Below are 9810 nucleotides of genomic sequence, written 5' to 3'. Positions count from 1 at the left end.
TAGATTAAAGAGAAAACCTTCGGGTAAAACCTTGCTTAAAAGCCAATCAGACACAAAGCCAAGGCCTGGGCAGGTGCCAGAGGTTCATACACATATTAAACATAGGCTGAGATTTCTAAGTCATCAAATCCAAGGCCTTAAGGAGAGAACTCTTCCCATTGCCCCTCAAGTCCCATTCCTTCAACGTCTTGAGATCGGATACCTCATAAGGTACCGTAGGGAGGGCTGGAAGGTTCCCCTTTAGTCGGCAAAGACCTGTTCAACACGAATATTTTAAATCAGGTCAGTGGTCTTGCTAGCTTAGTCAGTTCAGTCACAGCAAGGTTTGAAAGGGTATTTTTAAAAGTTTAGGTGCACAGGACTCCCTGATTGCAGGTCTCAGACAGGATTCGGCAGTTCCGGCACCTCCTAGTAACTTGGTGCAAGGTCAGAGCATGCCTGACAGGTCCACGCTCCCTCTGTTCCACCCTGGTGATCCTTGGAGGGTAGTGAACTTCGCTCTGTTTGTCAGCGGGATGTTGACTGCAGAAGGTTGTGGTACACGTAGACTCGAGGATTTCGAGTTCTTCCCCGAAAGGTTATGGCCACCATTTATAGGTTATGTAAGGCCTATGGAGGCAGCTTGGTTTAGGGAGGACAAGGTCTCCAAGGGGGCTGTTATCCTTTCTAGCAATCAGGCTCATCAAGTATGGATATGGAGCCTAGAAGTGGATCTGCTCAAATACTAAGGTAACAGCATTTAAAAGCCCTTTCACGATGTTTACGTCTGATGACGGGAACTCCTTACCTTTTACATAAAAGGTAGCAGGACTTACCCTTCAGGCAGTGACTCGGGAAGAGCCCCAGCTTAGCAAGACAGATCCCACATCATTGCTACTCCCAGGTAGGGAGAATTTGTGGGAAGTTTGCCGGTTACATTCTCGGTAGGCAAGCTTAAGCCAAACTGTGCAATCATCTTGTTTAGTGAGCGCCTCTGTCAGACGCATTGATCCAAGCCGAATTTGATGCTAGGACACGTCTTGCAAGGTCTCTTAACTCTCTAGTGATGACGGAGACGGCGGCTCTGGAGTACGCTCATGAACCGCTGTTTAAGGTCATTGCGGAGTAGTTACTTTTAAGCATGCAATGTGACTCGTTCGGCTTTGCGGTTACTAAGAGAAATGGCAGGAAGCATGTTCTATCCGAGGCTACGATCAGGCACGAACCCAACAAGCTTCTGGCTTCCTCAATCTGGGGTACAGATCTCTTCCCAGCTTCGGCAGTAAACGAGGTTCAGAACGAGGCATCACGTTTTAATCAAAGCATCAGATTGCGTTGGGGCATTCCTTTCAAAAGGAAATTAGAGTCTTCTTCCTCCAGTTTTAGGGCTAGGAAGGGTCAAAGAAGGTACCAACCTTTCCAAGTTCCGCAACAGCATCCTGTGCTACAAGCTGTTCTAATTCAGCAAGTTCCCCAACCTTCATCTTCTAAGGCTCAGCCTCGGCAACAGCATCAATTTGTCTTCCTTTCGCCGTCGGCTAGCCAACAGGTTCCCCAACTGTATTCAGTGTCGCCTGCTTTTAACCCGGTCTATGAGAATCGGGTATTTAAACTTTTTACCAAGGTTGCTAGGGGTTGCAGGGCTAGAGGCCCCTTTCGTCAGCGTGGAGGAACCGGAGCCCAAGGGCGAGCTAGAGGTGCATGGTCAGGAAAGGAACCCGACCCTCATCATCTCAATGAAGTTCCTCAAATAGGAGGCAGGCTGTATCTCTTTTAACATCGTTGGGGGTTCAGCAGCTGAGCGGAAAGCATAGTATCCATCTATCAGCATCCAACCCAAGGGTTGATGGATTACTCCAGGGATCTTCTCCAGAAGGGAGCAGTCTCCGGGACAAAGAACTTGAGGCTTGGACACTGACAATAGAAGAAAAATTATTACGTTATGAATTTTAGCAGTATAACTCTGCAGTCATTACAGAGCATATAGAAAAAAAATTATTATTTACCAAGAACCTTTCCAGTGACTGCCATCTCATAGATACAAAGGTATCTTTGAAATATTATCTAAAAACTGACGAATATTCAGAACTGATACATATCATCTGTACATAAAAATATAACCCCCAGAATAGGCTGCATAGGTGCAGAAGTCATAATGAAATTCCTCTCAAAACAAAATTTTAGCATGAAAGGAAAGTCAGCGACAGATCAGACAAAGCTTGATGTTGTCTGTTAGACAAAGCTGGCCTGACAATACCAGCAGGTATAAGGGATGTTATGATTTCTGGCAGACAATTCTTCTATGGGTAGATTTTCAACTTTATACAGATGCTATTAACCTGAAAAGAGAAAAAATAAAGGTTTATGGAATTACATTAACAATATTTGATAATAATTCACACAAGGAAAAGATTGAAACATTTAGTAACCATTCTCTCAAATTCTACACAAAAGTTGTTCAGATTCAAACAGGCACCGCAATATATGTACTGAAATTTTATTTTTTTCAAAATATCTAAATCACAATTATACTATATAACAGCATATCTTTTAACTTTAGCTTAAAGGAATTTTCACAAATGTCTCCCACCTACCCATCTAATTTCTTAGACATTACCTTTCTCCAAATTTCACTTCTTGTTCAAGAAGGGAATCTTCAGCTGAGCCCTATGAGAGAGATAGAGAGAATGACTTCAGGTGTTTAATGCCATCTGCTCATTGCTAAGTCTTATACAACCTATACTACAATACTGTGGATCAGGCTTTCTGGCTATTAGATGGATGCTGATACTCATATGTTAGTTGTGGTCTTGACTTCAAGGGGGCATGTTGTGTTTCCCTTCCTCCCATGACATCTTGTTTATTTATTTGGTCATAAATAAACTCAAGGGTTGCTGTTGGGTTTAGTTTAGTTATCTTTTATGATAGTACTATGTATATCACTTATAACAGTACTTTCGCAAAGAAAAGTGCAAAGAAATATAAAAAAAAATAAAATCCAAAAATGGTATAGCATGTTCAATCTCAGTAAATTTGTGTAAATATTTACTAGGAATATACTCAGAATTTGTTACGAGTTTAGTTATCTGTTTTGAAGTTGTGGGAGCCGTAATTATAATTTTACAAAATAAAATAAAATTATTTATTAGAAAAAACATGTATAGAAAAAACAAGTATAATTTGGTAAAATTTATGATTGTCTTGTAAAAGCGGCCCTACAAGGCCCTACAAGGAGTAGTAAATAGTCTTTTTCAACTTATCGTGGAAGGTAGGGAGAATTTTTTTTCTTACACCATGTGCATTAGCATATCTTCCTTTTTTCATTAATGAGTTTTTTATATTTTTTCTTCAACTGGCTGACCTCAAAGTTTCCCCAGCCTGGGGTGCTGCAAATGTTTTTTTTATCCTGGCTCTTAAGGGTTAATGGAGATGAGACAGGTTTGTTCAGGAAATGGATGCCTACCCACATATACATTGCCAAAGAAAAGACAGCACCACGCCATGAAGTCAGCTAGGAGAGATTGACTTTGCTTCTTGGGGCTTATGCTGCTGGTGATTTCAAGCTGAAACCTACACTGGTGTATCTGCAGAACTAGGCTCAGCTGCCCCAGTATCTCAGCACCTTCTGCAGGTTACGCAGAACTAGACGACCCTACCCCAGTATCTCCAGCACCTTCTTAAAGCTCTGCCTCTCTAGACTCACCTGCCCCAGTATCTCCAGCACTTTCCTCCACACAATAGCCTAGTCAAACCTATCTCAACTTCCTTTGCAATGCCCAGTATGCAAGCCAACCACAGGAGTAAAGGTAAGGAATTGTTTCTTTTTATTTATTGTACAGTAAATGCATGGATAATATTTACCCTTTAACTATATGTACTATTTTCCATTCATCTTTTTTATTTAGCTATCTCTTTAAGCCTTTCTCTCTATTACTCTTTATGATGGGTTTGTCAATAACTGGTGTCCGTTCTTCTCTTAAAATGGACATTTATTCGGTCTAACCAAACTGAAATAAAATAAAGGACAAATCCACTGGTGCCTACGTAACTAAAACCTACTACGTCAAATTAACCAGAAGTTTTTGTTTATATCAGGACGAAGTCAAGACTGCACTGCTCACCAAAAGTTATTCATTTTTTGAAGGATTGTAGATTGTTGGGCAGGTGTCTGGTAATACGTCTATGGGTGTACATAAATTTGGCTGCTCCTGGAAGGAAACCTTCTTCTTCTTCTTTCCCACTGTTATCCCTACATTATGGGGTCGGTTGCCTGATGCGCCTTCTCCACTGCCTTCTATCAAAGGCCTCATCATTCACCAAACCTCTTCTCTCCATATCTTCCTTCACTTTATCTTGCCATCCAATTTTCTGTCTCCCTCTAAGAGAACTGCTGACCTGCAAATGGAAATGAAAATGCATATCCACAAAAATCAAATATTCATACAGAAATAATAAACAACACATTAAACAAGCTGAAAATAATAAAAAGCACTTTACTAGCGTAAATTAGCTTTTCAAAACAAAGTATCACCAGATATTTCTATTGACATTAAAAAAAAGACAACTTTACTTATAGCATGCATGACCAAGTGAACTGCACTATTCACCTTCAGGTGTTCTTTTTATTGAACTATAAACTACTTCACACCTCTTAAATTAGGTCTAACGTAACTCGGCTATTCTTTTAGTGTATCTAGATCTACGTGACACGTTAATGTCGTAATCTGAACCTTGTGTTTGCGGGGACAGTCTCTCTTTCAGATATACATCAGCATATGGTTACTGTTCACAGGAGATGAGTGTACTATTTTACACATAATTATTTCTGAACATATTTTTGCATCATCTATTCCTTTAAGATATAATTCACTGAATATTTAATACCTATTAGTATTTGGTATTTGTTGTATCAGCTCTTTTAATAGAACCATGATTGTTGGTTTTGTACAGGAAATGGTACAGTGTGCTCCCACTGTACTCTTCTGATGATTACTTGCTCCATATTATGTAAAATGAAGTGGCAGAGCCTTAGTAGATCCAAAAGCAGAGCAAGCGGTGGTGTACACAAATGAACGCTGGAAAAAGCAACATATTTTGGTCTATCTTGAACCCTTTTACCACCACAAACTTCACTGCCTATATAAAATGTTGCTTTATGCACATGAACAATTCTGAACATTTGGCAAAACTGATTCCCAAGCTTATTATTTCAGGCACTTCAAAGATACATCATCAAATGCAGTCAGGAAGGTACATATCATTTGAAAAGTTGATTACACCAAGATAGAGGATGGTATTAATGTTGTATGCTTTTGATATATGTCCTGCCAAGGGTAAAATGTTATCAGGATGTTATCTACATCTTAGAATCATCACCTTCTACCGAGGATTACTCAAGAGTAACTAGTATTTCCTTTCTCTTAAAAATGCTCTGTTTTCCATCTTCCATGAGTTTAATTTCACTGGAACCTTCCACGGTAGCAAACTACTATCTGCAAACTTAACTGGTTGAGGTGTCACGCTGTCATACTGACTCAAACAAACTGGCAATACCTTAGATTCTGGTGCTTGTCATTTCAAGACAGGCAGACGAGCTGCTTCTTTTTCAAGTATTTCTTTCTTCCAGAATATCTCTGCACATATAGGCTTATTTATTTATCCTGACTTCTTTTCCATTTCAGCTTTAACATATTCCTCTTCCACTGTAATTGATTTGATCTCCTTTTCTTGCTGTTCTAGTCTGTGGTAACATTCTTAGCAAGTTACATTAAAGCTCTTTCATTTTTTCCCTAATGAATAATTCTTTATTATGTTTTATCTTGAAAACATCTTAACTGGTATAAATTTTTCCTTATTCTATTAGCAACTAGATATACTAGCAGTGTCTACCTAGCAAAACGCATAGAGAAATACTGTGTTCATTTCCTACAATGCTGGCCAGACATCAGGCTGAATACAAGGTACTCTCTGTGGAGAACTTCTGCTCTCAATCTTATTTTGTAAAGTCTGAAACCAAATAATAAAATGCTAACATGCAAAGCTCCAAGAATTGTTCTGTGATTCTAATAATGGAGTGAGACTTATGACTGAAATAAACTAATGGTCATGTTGGAAAATAGTCAGAGAGCAGGTAATTCTTAACTTTCTTAATGAATAATAAACTATACTCTCTATAAGACAGTTTCTGCTCTCAAAACCGGATATTACTCTTGTTGGTAAAAGCATTGCTCGTGTAATTCAAACATATTCATTAACAAACTAAGCAAAAGTCTTAGGATCTAGTATTTTTTAACAATATCAAGCTGAGAAATCACAAATAAACGGCTCAAATAAATTTGCATATAAAATGCCTGGTGTGTTGTTCAAGATAGTTCTTATTCAATAAAAAGAATTCAAAAGTACACTTACTTTGAGAGGCTTTTTCTTTGACAACAGAACATAGTTAGGACCAGTACATAATGAGCCTGTTTTTCACCTCCACTCTTCTTTGCTAAATAATATGCCATAGGTGCCCATCTCAAGTACTTCAGAGAAAGTCACAGTTTGTGTAACTGATAAACAGACCAACCTGAAATAGAAGTCAAGATTTATGATGGCACACTGCAATTACATATATTTCTAAAGACATACATTACCATGAACACTAGGTACTGCACTGTAGCACAAGCAGTAGCAAAACCAAGTAGGACATATATAAATAGGTAAAAAAATCACTAAACTATTTCCTAAAAAAAGGTCTTTATGATGTTGGTATAACGGAAGGTACAGCAAACAGAACTAAGAACATTACTTAAATAATCTTCAAATTTCATAGCTGCAAACCATTGGTTTACAACAACCTTTAGTGAAGGGGTCACAAGTAAGCTTGATTGTCTCCATTGTTATCCTGTCTTCTGCAAAGGCCTCAAACAAAAACCTGTCATTCTGAGACCAAATATCTTTTGTTTTTATCAATCAATAAGTGCAACTGAAGGGGGTACTGGACTGAAGTTGTTCAACTTTCACATGAAAACAGGAACTTTTATAAAATGAAGCAATATCAACTGATCTCAGTTAATGAGACCATTGAAACTCTCCACATCTGCATCTGTGTTAACTAAGGTCCTAACGTTACCTAACCAAACCCAACCCATTACTAATTAACCGAAAAAATATCCATGACAGTTGTTTTGCCAAGATTACTGGAATTCCAAGGTAGCAGGTTGGCCAAGACACTAGCTGTCCATTGAGATACTACAACTTGAGAGATTAAGGCTAGCCAGTACAGTCTGTTGTTGGGGTCCCTCTCTGGTCACAGACTTTTTCTATGCCTGCACCAACTCACAATAGTCTGGCATATTCATTACATGCCTTATACTGCTGACACACACATATAGTACATACACTTGACAACACTGAATACCCTATACTTCTTACCCTTTTCAATCTCCCCTTTCTTTTTGTGTAGAAGACACTCACTAGTCACTCCAAAACAACCTACAATTATTATATCTTGGATAGTGCCATAGCATTGGTACTGGGGTCTTTCACTGTTTTGTATTGTAGTTCCCTTATTTGAACATACACTCAATCATACTTCTTTGTCAGTACCTCTTCCTCTTGTCTTTCAGAGGGTGTGCAGGGCAGACTAGATAGAAGGGCAGAGTATGCTGTATATAACTATAAACTGATGGCAAACCTTTAGGCTCAAGTCTATATGAGCAAACAGTGTGGTGAGTATGTGGACTTGTTTGTCATGTTTTTCAAAGCATAAGTTGTGTTCAAATGGCTACCAGGTCTAGAGAAACCAAAACTTTGCTCCGAGGCCTTGACAGTAATGCTAGCATAGACCTTGACGGGATCTTCCCCATCTTTTTAAAAATGACTGCTGATTTCATTGTTCCTAAGATAACTACTATTTCATGACTGGGGTTTCTTTCAGCGGGGCAAAGAAACTAACAGATAAAATGGGATAGTACATAGAAAAAGGATAAATTCAAGTAAAAATAAAAGTAAAAGTTACAACATCTCAAATAAGTACCAGAAAACCACACCCTTCCTAAACATCACTGCATTACATAAGGGGTCTAAGTCAGTCCTCATGCTCCTCTGAAAATATGCCAATTCAAATTACCCTAGTTTTATCAAAGGTTTTGGAGACCTGCCCCTTTAAGCATCTTTGTAGGTGTTTAAAAGATAATAACCTGCTAACAGCATTACAGTTTGGCTTTTGTAAAGGCCTTGGTTCTTGTAACACGCTCTTGCAGTATCTACCATATTGCAGAGTGCTCTTGATGAAAGTGCAGGGGCATACAAGATCGGTTTAGATTTTAAAGCAGCCTAACTGTGTGAAACATGAAGCACTTGTGTAAAAGCTAAGATTACAGGGAATTGGTGGATCGTTTATTAATATTTTAAACGGATTTTTAATAGGTGAACCCAAAGGGTCTGTGTTAATGGCCAGTATTAATGTCGTTTCAGGGATGCCTCAAGGTAGTGTTTTGGGACTTAGCTATTTGTTATCTTTACTGGTGAGATGTGGCAAAGTCTGGAGAACAAACAGATTGCATTTGCTGAGGATTCTATACTCCTAGCTGTTGTTCCTTGTCTACTCCTTCAGTCTGTGGTTGAAGAATCTGGCACAGTTTAAGGAGTGGAGTAGGCTTTGAAGCCTGCATGAAGCCTAACCCTCCTAAATCTCAAATTTTGATAGTTACCTAGTACTAGTCAATCCAGAACAATTTTGCCTTTACATCCTGATTTACATTTACATATGTCCACTACATAGGTATAGCCTATAAAGATAATAAAAGGGATGCAGTGAAAAATAATAAAACAAAAGAAACATTTACGAGACAATTTCCTGCCTAAGGCTACGTTAGCAAGTGAAAGTTCAGTGGAGAAAAAAGTTAGGACAGTGATGGTCGCCTACTCTAGGGTGCTCTGGATCAGGTTGGGGGGGGGGGGGGGGGGGGGGGGGGGGGGGGGGGGGGGTGATAAAATTCATTCATTTTGGTTCCCTCCCGTAAAATTGCCCACTCCAATAATTGTCATATACTATAAAATACCTATTACCTCGAGGTTCGTATGGGGAGACAAAAAAAGAAAGAAAAAAAGGCGCATTCACAAAATGCTCAACATTTAGCTAGGTAGCTAAGGTAGATATTACTAATGAAAGATATTATAGTAATATTTTATGAAATTATAGGAAAATCAAACTATCATACGATTACGTACCGAGATTAACATACATTTCACTTATAAGACGTTTAAAGTGCTATAAAGGACACATCATCCAAGGGTACTCGAACTATTGTTTATGTTATGGTAACTCCGGTGATGGGTCGAGGCTTCAGTCTCTGTAACGGCTCCTCTTTCATCCCCTCTTGACGCCAGATTCCTCTCCAAAAATGGGATAGGCCTCCCTATTTAATATATAAAATAATGCGACTCATGCCGACATTTTTGCTTACGTTCTTTATCCCCATTGTAGCGTGTTATTTCTGGTTCTAAAAAATACGAGAGGCGCAGGAATACTACTTTGCTTGCTTTTATGTACAACCCTGCACGGGGATGCTTCCCTCTCTGGCGGGTCCTTGTAGTTTTTTTTTTTTTAATAAGTTGCTTCTTATATGTTTTATAATTGTCTTTTAGTGTTTTTTCGTCAGTAGCTCTTGCAGAATAAGAGAGTCTTTGGATCTATTTTAAATTTACTTTCTTCTCGTACGATCTTCACTTCAGGCGGTATTTTGTTGTATAGTCTTGGTGTGCATGTTCAAATGCTTTCTCTCCTGACTTACAATTTGTTCTAGGTTCAAAGAGCCTACATGCTTCCCATGCTTTAAATCAAAT

General features: G+C 38.8%; 1 long non-coding RNA gene across 1 annotated transcript; it reads right to left on the bottom strand.

Moving 5' to 3' along the window:
- Positions 1-1011: 1011 nt before the first annotated feature.
- On the bottom strand, positions 1012-9494 carry LOC135222159 (uncharacterized). The gene is made up of 4 exons (XR_010316180.1): positions 9196-9494; positions 6388-6547; positions 4101-4374; positions 1012-2318 (listed from the first exon to the last, which is right to left on the bottom strand). It is a non-coding gene; the product is annotated as an uncharacterized LOC135222159 (long non-coding RNA).
- Between the last annotated feature and the right edge of the window lie 316 nt (positions 9495-9810).

The sequence above is a fragment of the Macrobrachium nipponense genome, chromosome 3 (assembly GCF_015104395.2).
Source record: "Macrobrachium nipponense isolate FS-2020 chromosome 3, ASM1510439v2, whole genome shotgun sequence".
NCBI lineage: Eukaryota > Metazoa > Arthropoda > Malacostraca > Decapoda > Palaemonidae > Macrobrachium > Macrobrachium nipponense.
This window is presented reverse-complemented; position numbering and strand designations above follow the sequence as displayed.